The following is a 15,325-nucleotide window of genomic DNA, read 5'->3' as shown; positions in this document are numbered from 1 at the left end:
CTCACACGGCTGCGCTAGCATCACAGCTAACATTAGCCATGCTGCTACCTCTCTGCTGGGAAAGGGCGTATACGTATGTGACGTATGTCGTGACAGTATGTGACGTGTGTAAGAAGGTGCGCTTGCTGTCTGTGAGAGGGAGACACAGGAAAGAGTGAGAAGAGCCTGTCGTGTAATGCCAGCAGCTAAAAGCAACTGCGTGAGAATCCACAGACCTGTGGATGTGTTGAAGGTGTGCTGGAAAATGCGGAACGGAAATTAGGGAGCAGCAGAAAAGTGGAATGTATTATTTAAATCGGTGCGTTGGAAAACACGGACCGGAGTTTTTTTTTAAACTGGATCTGGATCGGCATTTTCCCATGCCTTGCCGATACGCAATTTTTGGCAAATATCGGATCGGGACATCCCTACTCCGGAGTATACGTCGCACCGGCCGAAAATGCACAATAAAGAAGGAAAAAAACATATATAAGTCGCACTGGAGTATAAGTCGCATTTTTGGGGGAAATTTATTTGATAAAATCCAACACCAAGAATAGACATTTGAAAGGCAATTTGAAATAAATAAAGAATAGTGAACAACAGGCTGAATAAGTGTACGTTATATGAGGCATAAATAACCAACTGAGAATGTGCCTGGTATGTTAACGTAACATATTATGGTAAGAGTCATTCAAATAACTATAACATAATAGAACATGCTATACGTTTACCAAACAATCTGTCACTCCCGATCGCTAAATCCGATGAAATCTTCCTCCCCAGTGTCACCTATGGTATGTTGAAATAATCCATTTTAATAGCTACGGATGTAGCAGCAGTTAGCATTCCATGACCCACAATGCACTTCTGCCATGACCCGCCCCCGCCGAATTCTTATTGGTTGACGTGTGCGACGATTGCTGACGTGTGTGTGACGATTGCGGACATTTGCTTTGTCTCTTACGCGAATTAGATAAATAATATTATTTGATATTTTACGGTAATGTGTTAATAATTTCACACATAAGTCGCTCCGGAGTATATGTCGCACCCAAACCAAACTATGAAAAATACTGCGACTTATAATCCCAAAAAATACGGTATCTGCGCGAAAAGAAAATAGGCGCCCCCCCAGTGTACGGGAGGCACACGGCGTATGACCAATAGGCGAATTAGAGAGTGTGCATGGACACTGGAACTTCACATGTAGGTGTGAAAATACAAAAAGCCTAACTATTTGAATAATCAGACTAATTTAGTGCATGGGAACGTAGTGACTGATGCTCCCTAAGTTGAACTGCACCTATTAAGCCAACTTTTTGCATGTACTTTGCTTTCAGTCTCTGCATCTCGGGGTCACATTTCAAGCAACTCTGCCAGAGTTTAACACAAAAGTACCAATTGTAACTTGATGAACTTTACAAACATCGAAAATCACTGTTTTTTGTTTTTTCTTTTCTACAAAAGTAAGGGATGTCAGGTCATTGGCAGGCCAGAGTAGGCGCAATATCGACCCTCCAGCTTGTTTGGAGACCACCTCTGGGGCTCCTGTCAGTTGGACGTGCTTAGAAACTTAGGAGGCTTTCTAATCCATTTAAATCATCAGAAGAAGCTTTTCTTGCTCGTCTCTGAGGCGGAACAAAGCAGCAATGCAGACTAAAACTTAATTTGGATGAGCTTTGATGACAAATATGTAGCTACTTGTACGTCCTCATATACAGACGAGAGTCCAGGGCCTTTTTACATTCCCTTTATTTATTTACACCGTTCTTTGTGTTGTGTAAACATAAGTTGTATTTACAGTACTTTTTATTTATATTTATTCCTTGTCTATTTGTAATAATGTTCTTGTGCCTAATATGTACCTGTATCTGTATCTGAACCCTGTTAATCTAATGTTATTCTACAGTCTACCCACTCTATTGCTTTCTTATTATACTCTATTGCTATTGTATAGTTGGTATTGTTTATTTCTATCACTTACATATAGTTGGTATTGTGTATTCTAACACCTTCGTATGATTAGGCATTGTTTATCATCCATCCATCCATCCATTTACTACCGCTTGTCCCTCTTGTGATTGCGGGGGCCTATCCCAGCCGCATTTTTTTTTTTCTCTAAATAATTTTTTGTTGTTTTTCTTAAGGTTTACAAATCCAGGGAACAATTTCCTGGACACATGAGAACTTTTAGGGCAAAAACCAAAGGATTTAAATGGGTAGCCGTTTTGTCTTTCTTCAGTTATTGTGTACTATTGACTTTGTTTTGCTCAAACAATTGTATGTAATAAAAGAGAATAAGGAACCAGTTTATATATTTTTGCAACATTTACACAAATGCCTAGCGGGCTCTAGCTTTCCAATGTATTTTACACAGTATATCCTATGGCTTCTGGGACGTAATGACGTAAACATTAGCTTTGGGTAGTTAGCTAATAATAGCTATTTGGAAAGTTAGCGTTAGAAGTCATTGAATGTATATTCTATCACAGGGGTCCCCAAACTTTTTGACCCAGGGGCTGCATTCATTGGGTAAAAGAATTTGGCCAGGGGCCAGGCTATACATATACATATATATATATATATATATATATATATATATATATATATATATATATATATATATACTGTATATATATAATAGGGGTGCAACGGTACACAAACATTTTGGTTCGGTACGTACCTCGGTTTAGAGGTCATGGTTCGGTTCATTTTCGGTACGGTAAGAAAACAACAAAATATACATTTTTGGGTTATTTATTTACCAAATTTGCAAAATCTTCCACTAAAAATATTTTTCTTTGTGGAATATTTGATGTGAAGTAATCGGAACCTTGAATAGGTCAATAATTCATAATAACATTGATTTCGTTTCAATATTATGTTTTGAGCAATGACAGTTTGAAAGAAAAAAAACAGCTTTGTTTTATTAGTCAACATTGCAACTTTTCTAAATTACATTTAACCTTTAAGCTCTTTTATTTCACTTTTGTTATGTTTTTGTTTATTTTAATAGTATTTTTAGAATGTGCTGTGGGCCTTTAAAACATTAGCTGTGGGCCGCAAATGGCATCCGGGGCACACTTTTGACACCCCTGCTATAGATAATAAAACATTAAATCTGATAAATCTATGAATATTTAAAGAGAAACTACTTCTAGTGAGACGATGTCAGTCAACCCCGGAAGCTCGAATGGGTTCTTCAAATTGTGAGCTCAGATATTTTAATTATTCATTTTTTCACGTTTAATATGTTTTTTTGCAGTTTCATTTTTGACAGTACCACATAAGATATGTCTATAAGATATGTTAAATGCGCCAGAAAATAACCTGTTTTGTGCAATGTTGATGTGGTGTTTCAATGCCCAGTAGTGCGTAAATGTGTTCCTGTATTGCAGGGGTGTCAAACTCAAATACAGAGTGGGCCAAAATTTAAAACTGAACAAATTAACAAATTAACCTTTTAATAGGGACCCAAACAAGTTTTGCATTGAATATTGAACAAGCAAGGCTTATATAACTTTATAGTGACATGCAAAATCGAGTTTCAAATAATAATAATAATAATTAAAAAATATCAATGGCATATCAAATACAATTTAAATAAAAATTGAATGCCTCTTTTCTATTTGCAGCCTTCTGAGGTAAATATCAACATTACCTTTTTCCACAGGCTAATAAATTTGAAAATAAAATAACAACAAATAAACCAACCATGCAGGACTTTAAACTGCTCAGTTTGCAACACACTGATCTAATCTGATGTGCCCAAGCCAGATACCTGCCATCTTTTCTTGGATGCTAGTTCATTAATGTCGGGGCTCAGGCTTTGAGCTGAGGCAACCTTCATTATCGTAGTCTTGGGGACACTGCCTTTAACGTCCTCTATGAGCTGTCGTCACGTCCGCTTTTCATTCATTCTAACAACGTGCCGGCCCAGTCACAAGATATGTGCGGCTTCTGTACGCACACACACGTGAATGCAAAGCACACTTGATCACCAGCGATACAGCTTACACTGAGGGTGGCCGTATAAACAACTTTAACACTGTTACAAATATGCACCACACTGAGAATCCACACCAAACAAGAATGACAAACACATTTCGGGAGAACATCCGCACCGTAACACAACATAAACACAACAGAACAAATACCCAGAACCCTTTGCAGCACTAACTCTTCCAGGATGCTACAAAATACCCCCCCCCCACACACACACACACACACACACACACCTTGTAGCATCCCGGAAGAGTTAGTGCTGCAAAGGGTTCTGGGTATTTGTTATGTTGTGTTTATGTTGTGTTACGGTGCGGATGTTCTCCCGAAATGTGTTTGTCATTCTTGTTTGGTGTTGGTTCACAGTGTGGCGTATATTTCTAACAGTGTTAAAGTTGTTTATACGGCCACCCTCAGTGTAACCTGTATCGCTGTTGATCAAGTATGTGTTGCATTGACTTATGTGTGCGTGCAGACGCCGCACATATTATGTGACTGGGCCAGCACTCGTTGGACTGGATGAAAAGCGGACGTGACGATTTTCGGGAGGGGCACTGAAATTTGGGAGTCTTCCGGGAGAGTTGGCAAGTATGAGAATTAGCGGTGAATGCGGTGTTACTGCGGCACCGCTGCTGTATATAATCGGCGGGCCAGCTCTAGTGTTAATTTGATATCGCCTCAAGGCATACTTGCCAACCTTGAGACCTCCGATTTCGGGAGGTGGGGGGTTGGGGGTGGGGGCGTGGTCGGGAGTGGGGCGGGGGCGTGGTTGGGGGCGTGGTTAAGATATATATATATATAAGAAATACTTGACTTTCAGTGAATTCTAGCTATATATATATATATATATATATATATATATATATATATATATAAATAAAAGAAATACTTGAATTTCAGTGTTCACTTATTTACACATATACACACACATAACATTCATCTACTCATTGTTGAGTTAAGGGTTGAATTGTCCATCCTTGTTCTATTCTCTGTCACTATTTCAGAACACACACGTTATACAAATATACATTATAAAATCAATAAGAAAACGGGAGCTCTAATTTGGGAGTCTGAATTAGGATCAGAAGTTCCTATATAAACATTGCGTACTCACGTCGCCATTTTGTATTGATTACTGCAGCTGTGCACTGGATTCCTTCACAAATACAAACTACAACTCACAAACACTTTAGAGTTAGCCTCCACCATCAGACTGTGTACTTCAACTTATAAAGATCACATGGAAATTATTCAGTGAGTTGATTCACCAAAACTAACCTGTTATACAGGAGGAAAAAGCACACAGGACGTTTCAATTGTTCACAGACTGGTCGCGCTCATCAGAATGACAAGACACTTCCGGTCTGCAGGTGATAGCATTCAATTGGGAAGAAACGCCCTACTGCCCCCTACTGACCAATGTGAATACTGATAAATGTGTAATGACAGCTCCAAAAACGAATTCAAACCACAAAATAAACTAAATAAATCAACACAAAAATGTGACACATTATGGGTGGGTCACATATGCATGTACAGTAGATGGCAGTATTGTCCTGTTTAAAAGTGTCACAACATTGCTGTTTACGGCAGACAAATTGCTTTACGGTAGATGAAAACTTGACTGCTGTTGTTGTGTGTTGTTGCCGCGCTTGGAGGACGTTAATGAAACTGCCTAACAATAAACCCACATAAGAAACCAAGAACTCGCCCTCGATCATTAGCTGTTTATATTGTGGGAAAGCGGACGTGTGAACAGGCTGTCAACACGTCACTCAGGTCCGCATGGAGCTGAAGGGGGCGTGGCCTCCAGCTCCGCCTGAATTTCGGGAGATTTTCGGGAGAAAATTTTTCCCGGGAGGTTTTCGGGAGAGGCGCTGAATTTCGGGAGTGAAGTGAGGCTTATATACGGCACACCCTGCAATCAAATTAGGATGACCATCCATCCATCCATTTTCTACAGCTTGTCCCTTTTGGGGTCGCGGGGGGTGCTGGAGCCTGCCATATTTCGGAAAATATGGTTGAATAAAGGGCAGCTGTCATAAATGATAATTCCACTCCAGGGATCCACGGCGCATCAACATTAATTAAAACGGGCAGTTAAACACAATGCTTCTCCACTGTACAAGATACCACAGTAGATCATCATAACCAGACAGTAATGGTCGTTTTGACATTTCTGTCTCATCTCTCAGCATGATTCATACTTCCGAACCATGTGGCAAACACACAACAGCGATGGGAAATGTTTAAATCTGCCATTCATTCTTCAGATGATATAACCAGCACAGCCTTTTCCAGAGAGAGCTGCACCATCTGCGTACCCAATGCATTTCCGCAACTGATGTCAGCCCATTTGGGGAACTCACTCCCCCCCCCCAAACCTGTTTGAAATTCTATCTGGAGGTCAACAACTGCAGAGAATAATCAAATATCCTATCCGTGCCTGAGAGGAAAAGCCTGGGATCGTCTGCAGCAGCGGGTCAATGTGGTGAGTAGCAGCATTTCCACTTAAAACATGGCTGCTTTGACCTCTCCAGCTGTTTGTAAGGACTTCCAGGAAGCGTCTGTTAAATCCGAATGCATGGTTTGTGAGTGACGGATAGCTTGCACATACCTCTAACATCATCATGTGAGTGCCCACACACACACACACCTATGTAGGGGGATGCTAAATAAAGGGAAGGTGTCATTTATACAAATATAGGGACACCTGCACAACTGAAAGAGTGAGCTGTGCCAATGTTTCTGCTTTGAGGCATGGGTTTCTATTGTAAAGTTGCCAATTAGGTGTTGAACATTTTTCGTGAGTATTATGACAATAAAGAGAAAAAATATATATTTACTTACGCTGTCCTGCTCCGTGTCATCCCCAAACAGGTCATTTTTTTGCATGGTGTGTGCAACCTCCAAGAACAAGACAGGGTTCACTCACAGCAAAGGAGCTGGTAACAAAAAATAAAAACAATGTGAAAATAGATTGAGCTCTGTTTTTTAGCTTTCATGATTAAGATCCAACTCTCCCCTTCAAGTAACCACAAATCAAATCAAATCAAATCAACTTTATTTATAAAGTCTCCTGTTGTCCAGTGAAACACTGCTAGTACGAAGCGTAATGTGGGGAGTCTTCTAATTTTCTAATCCACTCATAAAGCCCTCTAAAAAAACTTAGACTATGTGCTATATACAGGTACATACTGTAAAAAGAAAATATACTGTATACATAGATATGTATATATGTCTATATATATATATATATATATATATATATATATATATATATATATATATAGACATATATACATATCTATGTGTGTGTATATATTAGGGCTGCAACAACTAATCGATTATATCGATTAAAATCGATTATAAAAAATAGTTGGCGATTAATTTAATCATCGATTCGTTGGATCTATGCTATGCGCAGAGGCAATTTTGTATTTTTTTATTTTTTTTAAATTTTGTATTATTTTTTTTTTATAAACCTTTATTTATAAACTGCAACATGTACAAACAGCTGAGAAACAATAATCAAAATAAGTATGGTGCCAGTATGCTGTTTTTTTCCAATAAAATACTGGAAAGGATAGAAATGTAGTTTGTCTCTTTTATCCGATTATTAATTGATTATTCAAAGTAATAATCGACAGATTAATCGATTATCAAATTAATCGTTAGTTGCAGCCCTAGTATATATATATATATATATATATATATATATATATATATATATATGTATTATTGTTGTTGTCCGGATACCAATATTTTGGTACCGATGCCGGTACCAAAATGTAATTCCATACTTTTCGATACTTTTCTAAATAAAGGGGACCACAAAAAATTGCATTATTGGCTTTATTTTAACAAAAAATCTTAGGGTACATTAAACATATGTTTCTTATTGCAAGTTTGTCCTTAAATAAAATAGTGAACATACAAGACAACAAAGGCTCGTAATTTAATCTGCTGACATATGCAGTAACATATTGTGTCATTTTCCATTCGATTGTTTTGTCAAAATTATTAAGGACAAGTGGTAGAAAATGAATTATTAATCTACGAGTTCATTTACTGTTAATATCTGGTTATTTTCTGTTTTAACATGTTCTATGTACACTTCTGTTAAAATGTAATAATCACTTATTGTTCTGTTGTTTGATACTTTACATTAGTTTTGGATGATACCACAAATTTGGGTATCAAGCCGATACCAAGTCATTACAGGATCATACATTGGTCACATTCAAAGTCCTCATGTGTCCAGGGACGTATTTCCTGAGTTTATAAACATAATATACATTTTTTTTAAACTAAAGAAGATGTTGTGATGCCAAAAAATGTCGACGTAATGATAGTAGTATCGACTAGATACGCTACTGTTCTTGGTATCATTACAGGGGGGCAGACCGGTTCCTTTCAGAGGCGGTATAGTACCGAATATGATTCATTAGAATCGCCATACTATACTACTATACTAATGCCGGTATACCGTGCAACCCTAATGTCTAGATATATATATGTCATACACATATATATATATATATATATATATATATATATATATATATATATATATATATATATATATATATATATATATATATATATATATACACACACATTTGACAACATTTACAATCATTATGAGAGACATGACGACAGATTGATTTTATGCATTCTAAATATTAAATGTCTGTTTACAGCTGAGCCAAAGAAGGGTTCTCCATCTCACCCATAAAATCCAATGAATAACCATTCAAAACCCGCCAACAATACTCCATTTACATTTCGTGACTTGAATATTAACCAAGTATTAGTGATATTGTTATTATAAGCACTAACGCAGACTAACAATTTCTAGCGGCACCGTGATCACTACTGTGTGTGCCCATGTTTACTTCATCGAGTGGTCTGCTGCTTTCTCGCTTCCTTGCTCCATGGAAGTTTATTATAGATCACAAATCACGCCTCTCACTTGTACAGAAGAAGTCTGAGAAGGTAATCCGACAAGTTGGTACACTTTAACAGCTATTTAGGACCCGGAAATGGCGAGAAAGACACGAAAATACGTTTGACTGGCTCGTACTTGCACATGCATCCTCCGCCGTTGCCTTTTTTAATACAAATTAATGTATCCATCCATCCATTCATTTTCTACCGCTTGTCCCTTTTGGGGTCACGGGGGGTGCTGGAGCCTATCTCAGCTGCATTCGGGCGGTAGGCGGGGTACACCCTGGACAAGTCGCCACCTCATCGCAAGGCCAACACAGATAGACAACATTCACACTCACATTCAGACACTAGGGACAATATTAGTGTTACCAATCGAACTTTTATCTGTTAGTAGACTCGCTACGGAAGCACTAAACATGAAAACATCTGTGCCATTGTATATCATCATTTTAATGCAGTATTGTACTATAGGTTTTTCACAAGCTGTTTATCAGTGTTTTCCAGAAGAAGATCAGCACGGTGTTTGCAGACATGAATGCTGTAAACTCCTTGACAACCCTGTGTGTGTATAATGCATGTGTGTGTTGCGGGGGTCACACTAGGATCCACTGGCCTATTAGAATGCATTAGTGCTGTAAAAGGTAAAGGTCAGTGAATTAACAAAGAGAGTTACACAACCCTTTTGTGTTTACCTGGCCTAATAACCCATCTAGCCTACACCTGCTTCTCTGCCTTTTTGTCTTTTTCTGTCCCACACAAGTCACTGAGTGGAAAGTGTTGAGATTGGCATAAGCAAAAGAAAAAAGACAGAAAAAAAAACCCCAGATGTAGCATGACTTGATTGACGTGTACCCACTCATATATTATCCAAAAAAAGCAGCAGGATCTTGATTTTGCAACTTCCTCTGCCCTCCATTTCTCTGTGAATATAGGTAAGAATTCCTGAATAATGCATTCGCCCATGCATTTTAAAGGTAATTTACAGAAGCCTGGATGTCGCTTGCCATTTACAAAATGGGAACCCCACTCTGACCCTGTCAGCAACACTTTGATGCGCTTCCAATAAGCAATGAGCAAGACCCTCTCCACTGCAGAACTTTAACTGGGACCCAGCGCCGCTAAATAGATGCGGAGTGACAGCCCGGCAAGGTAATTACCACACAGGGAGAGAAGATCAAAGGCAAAAAATAATGACTGGTTATGATCTATCGAGTATATATCGAGAATATTGTTTTTAATAATAATAAGTTTTGATATTGAAATTAAGTTGACATTTTTTAGGGAAAAGTCACAAGGTTATGAGAAAGAAATCAAACAAACAACAAAAAAAGGTTGTAATATTATAGGACTAAAGTGGCAATTTCTTTCGGATTTAAATTGTATTTTACAAGGAAAATTGTTGAAATAGTACAAGAATTTAGTAGGATTTTTAGTTTTTATTTGTTAAATTTTTCTAAAAGATCATAGTAGTTTTGCCTTGTTTATCACTGTTAATTGATTTAACGCCTAATTTAAGCCAAAAATGCATTTGGCGAGAGACGACTATATATGTACATATGTATATGTACATATATATATATATATATATATATATATATATATATATATATATATATATATATATATATATATATGTGTATATATATATATATATATATACATATATATATATATATATATATACATATATATATATACACATATCTATATATATATATATATATATACACATATCTATATATACACATATATATACACATATATACATATATACACATATATATATATATACATATATATATATATACACATATATATATATATATATATATATATATATATATATATATATATATATATATATATATATATATATATAAGTGACGTGCGGTCACTAGAGGCGGGGCCTCACCTGCCATCATGGAAAGAAAAAAATGTAAAAAGAAAAAAAAATAATTAAATTGTTATATGTATCCAGTGATTATACTATAAAGTTATTTTCCATTTAACTTCACCAGTTTTAGATTATTTGTATTCAAAATCGCTGAATTTTCACATTTGCCGTTCAAATACTGAGAAGAGACGGTGCGGTGAACAGTAGCCAGTCGAGGCACGTCACTCAGTGCCTCAACATGGACGGACTCGGCTAACTGCTGGTCTGCTGTGCAGTGATACTGTATTGCTATATGAACTATATTATACATTTCCATAGTTTAGTTAGCTGAGGTATATAATGTACAGTGTATTTTGTCAACAACTGTATGTGTGTAAAGTATTTCTTGTGCTGAGCGATCATAAAACTGCTGCGAAGACGCACTGGCTGAGGCACGCGTAACCACGCCTCCTGGTGCTTAAGGCACCTTCGCAGCAGACTGCACCCACCGACGAGAGCACCACACCAACCAAAGCCCACACCCAAACCCTCCACGTGCAAGACCGAATCCACCCAAAAAAAAGTCACTTAACAAGAAGCCAAAAAGTGCAAAAACAACATTGCTCGCGCCGGAGGAGCCGTGAACGACTGCAAGGACACTACATTAGGTACACCTGCAAACTGCAGCACGGATTTCATATTTCATTCAGTCACAACTCCTCCAACACGAACACCACTGTTCCCGCACTTATAAGTAAAGGTAAGACCATAATAACGTTTTTTTTATTAAATGTGCTTTTTTGTGTGCTACAGTTTGTATGTGTAAAGTTAAAGTTAAGTTAAAGCAGGGGCGTCACTAGCTTTTAAGGACAAGGGGGCTTTGCCCCCAGGAGATGCACAGGATGTGAGCGAATGTTACGCACGAGCACAAAACTTCACAAACGGCTAACAAAGACTTAGAAATGATTCATTGTTATTTTTTTTATTTTTTTTTAAATGCACGGGACGAAATGAAATGCTCCCCGGGACGATGGCTTTTAACCCTATATTTTCTTTTTCTTTTTATGTATTTATTCATTTTACATTTTATATTAAATGTCTTGGTTTTTCCTCCCTCTGAAAATCCTATTAAATGTTTAACAAGCCATCCTATAATAATAAAACAGCTATTCATGTAACAATACAATAAAACAAATATATTTAATGATGGTTTTTTCATTATTTTAACAATAGGCTTATGTATATTACTTTATATAGATTCTACAAGAAACACAAAACTTAAAAAATAAATGATTTACAATTGCACACACAAGGTTTTGTGCAGCTTCACTCATTGTAAAGGAAGATAATGTGCTTCGCACACCTGCAGGACCTCAAGCAAGGTCGCAGAGAAAATGCAGGCTGGAATTTGAGTGATGTGGGCATTTTTTATATGAACAAGTGGAATGGATTGGATACCGATGCACGAAAAGGGCTCTCTACCTTACGCTACGAAGTGAGGGGAAACTGAGTGAATAATAACAGGTTATATGATTATTTATTTAAACTCATATTTGGGCCACTTTATAATGAGCCCCCCTAAAATAGGCCTAACAACGCCAATGAGTTAAAGTACCAATGATTGTCACACACACTAGGTGTGGTGAAATATGTCCTCTGCATTTGACCCATCCCCTTGATCACCCCCTGGGATGTGAGGGGAGTAGTGGGCAGCAGCGGCGCCGCGCCCGGGAATAATTGTTGGTGATTTAACCCCCAATTCCAACCCTTGATGCTGAGTGCCAAGCAGGGAAGAATGCTGGTATGAGCTTTTAAACATAACCCGTTAACTGCTGCCAATCAAATGGTGAATAAGAGACTCTTTAGGGTTCATATGTTTGTAAATCTGACTGTGATGAAGTCAGTGCCTCACCAGTCATGAACCTCACCGCACGTCACTGATATATATATATATATATATATATATATATATATATATATATATATATATATACATACATATATACATATATATATATGTATGTATGTATGTATATATATGTATATATATATATATGTATATATATACATATATAAAATATGTATGTATATGTATATATATATATATATATATATATATATATATATATATATACATACATGCGTTAGGTAAGGAAAAAACACAGAGGCGATATCATCCCTACAAGTTTCCCTGCTCGTCAGGGGATTTTAAAATATACACACACACACACACATACATGCTTCCGCACACAAAATGAAAATGGTATATCATAGTTATTAAGGCCAAAATGATCATGTTTATCATCATTAGCGGTATTGTTGAGTGTGCTCAAAAAGTACTGAAATCTTTGGAAGTTTTTTGTTTTGCTTTAAAATAACACAAATAAATAGACCTACTGTTAAACTGTAAAGCTCACTATTTTGCATGTTTTGCGTTTCTCATGCTGCGTGTTCTGGAGAGGCGTTGAGGCATCGCACACTGTTCACCGCTCCTTGAACGCACTGGTATTCCTTTGAGTATAGAACAATCACTTTGTTCTAAGAGAGCACAGCCTGTAAGCTCAATTTGCATAAATGAATAGCTTAGTTGCTCAGACAGCATTGTGCTTATATAAGTTTAGATTGGGGTATGTATGTTGTTTCAGTCCGTGAGTTTATCAAAGTGCAGTTATTAATCCCAGTTTTTTAATTCATTTAAAACGGTAATACTAACGATTGGGAGTTTTACCGAGGTAATCATCAATACTGTTTATTGTTACACCCCTAATATACATACATACATATACATATATATATATATATATATATATATATATATATATATATATATATATATATATATATATATATATACAGTACAGACCAAAAGTTTGGACACGCCTTCTCATTCAATGCGTTTTCTTTATTTTCATGACTTTTACATTGTAGATTGTCACTGAAGGCATCAAAACTATGAATGAACACATGTGGAGTTATGAACTTAACACAAAAAGTGAAATAACTGAAAACATGGTTTATTTTCTATCCATTCATCCATTTTCTACCGCTTGTCCCTAGTTTCTTCAAAATAGCCACCCTTTGCTCTGAGTACTTTTTTGCACACTCTTGGCATTCTCTTGATGAGCTTCAAGAGGTAGTCACCTGAAATGGTTTTCACTTCACTGGTGTGCTTGAAGCTCATCGAGAGAATGCCAAGAGTGTGCAAAGCAGTAATCAGAGAAACGGGTGGCTATTTTAAATAAACTAGAATATAAAACATGTTTTCAGTTATTTCACCCTTTTTTGTTAAGTACATAACTCCACACGTGTTCATTCATAGTTGTGATGCCTTCAGTGACAATCTACAATGTAAATAGTCGTGAAAATAAAGAAAACGCATTGAATAAGGAGAAGGTGTGTCCAAACTTTTGGCCTGTACTGTATACAGTCGCGATCTGACATCACATGGACAAAGATAAGACCTTCTGGAGGAAAGTTCTGTGGTCAGAAGAAACAAAAATTTAGCTATTTGACCACAATACCCAGCAATATGTTTGGAGAAGAAAAGATGAGGCCTTTAATCCCAGGAACACCATTCCAAGCATGGTGGTGGTAGTATTATGCTCTGGGCCTGTTGTGCTGCCAATGGAACTGGCGCTTTACAGAGAGTAAATGGGACAATGCAAAAGGAGGATTACGGTACCTCCAAATTATTCAGGACAACTTAAATCATCAGCCCGTAGGTTGGGTCTTGAGCGCAGTTGGGTGTTCCAACAGGACAATGACCCCAAACACACGTCAAAAGTGGTAAAGGAATGGCTAAATCAGGCTAGAATTAAGGTTTTAGAAAGGCCTTCCCAAAGTCAATGCTGAAGAAACAAGTCCATGTCAGAAAACCAACAAATTTGGCTGAACTGCACCAATTTTGTCAAGAGGAGTGGTCAAAAATTCAACCAGAAGCTTGCCAGAAGCTTGTGGATGGCTCCCAAAAGTGCCTTATTGCAGTGAAACTTGCCAAGGGACATGTATCCAAATATTAACATTGCTGTATGTATACTTTTGACCCAGCAGATTTGGTCACATTTTCAGTAGACCCATAATAAATTCATAAAAGAACCAAACCTCATAAATGTTTTTTTGTGACCAACAAGTATGTGCTCCAATCACTCTATCACAAAAAAATAAGAGTTGTAGAAATGATTGGAAACTCAAGACAGCCATGACATTATGTTTTTACAAGTGTATGTAAACTTTTGATCGCGACTGTGTGTGTGTATATACATATATCAGTGACGTGCAGTCACTGGAGGCAGGTGAGGCGGGGCCTCACCTGCCATCATGGAAAGAAAAAAAATGTAAAAAGAAAAAAAATTAATTAAATTGTTATATGTATCCAGTGATTATACTATAAAGTTATTTTCCATTTAACTTCACCAGTTTTAGATTATTTTTATTTAAAATCGCTGAATTTTCACATTTGTCGTTCAAATACTGAGAAGAGACGGTGCGGTGATCAGCAGCCAGTTGAGGCACGTC

This window comes from Nerophis lumbriciformis, linkage group LG33 (assembly GCF_033978685.3).
Source record: "Nerophis lumbriciformis linkage group LG33, RoL_Nlum_v2.1, whole genome shotgun sequence".
NCBI lineage: Eukaryota > Metazoa > Chordata > Actinopteri > Syngnathiformes > Syngnathidae > Nerophis > Nerophis lumbriciformis.
This window is presented reverse-complemented; position numbering follows the sequence as displayed.